Consider the following 804-nt stretch of genomic DNA (forward strand, 5'->3'; position numbering starts at 1 on the left):
CATGAGGGAGCAGAATCAGTTTAATGGCGAGGGAGCGGAGTGACCAACGCAAAGCCTTTGAGAATTTGACTCGGGTTGAAATGGGACATTCTGAGGCTACTTGAGGGGGAAATGTGTTAGCAGGCACGATTCCCCAGTGCATGTTGGATTGTTGGGGTGGCAATAGGTTGATAGGGAACACTATATTGGGTGTACCATTCCTATAGAGGTACCGGTCTTTGCCCTTGCATCTTTACTCCCTTGCACTATTTATCAATTGCAGTATAATAGAATTGTTCATGATTACTTTAGTTTAGTAAACACGTCACTATTGCAATAAATGATTTTAAACACGTTGAATAAAAATAAAAGTGATTTTATTACGGGACAGACACAACAAAATCCCAGAAAAAGACGGGAATAAAATTGTTTTAGGTGGTGTGACCCTTGACCTGTAATAGGGGACCGTCCATTCTTCAACAAGGCAGGGGTGACACGTATTCTTCCGTGCAGCGAGCTTTCGTTGCGCGCAGCGAGGTCGCCGAGGAATCTCTTTCTGTGCAGGCGTGAGGAAGCTCTTGGCAGGCACGACGCAGGTATTCGTGCGCAGACGAGGAATCTCTTTCTGTGCAGGCGTGAGGAAGCTCTTGGCAGACACGACGCAGGTATTCGTGCGCAGACGAGGAAGCTCTTTGCAGAGATGACGCAGGTATACGCGCAGTCGACGCAGGTGTGCACGAAGGCGACGCAGGTGTGCGCGCAGACGACGCAGGTGTGTCCTTGTCGGCCACGGTACTGACTAAAACAAGATCCCAGTAACAAAAG

This window comes from Branchiostoma belcheri, unplaced genomic scaffold, assembly GCF_001625305.1.
Source record: "Branchiostoma belcheri isolate BF01 breed outbred unplaced genomic scaffold, Haploidv18h27 scaffold136, whole genome shotgun sequence".
Classification (NCBI taxonomy): Eukaryota; Metazoa; Chordata; class Leptocardii; order Amphioxiformes; family Branchiostomatidae; genus Branchiostoma; species Branchiostoma belcheri.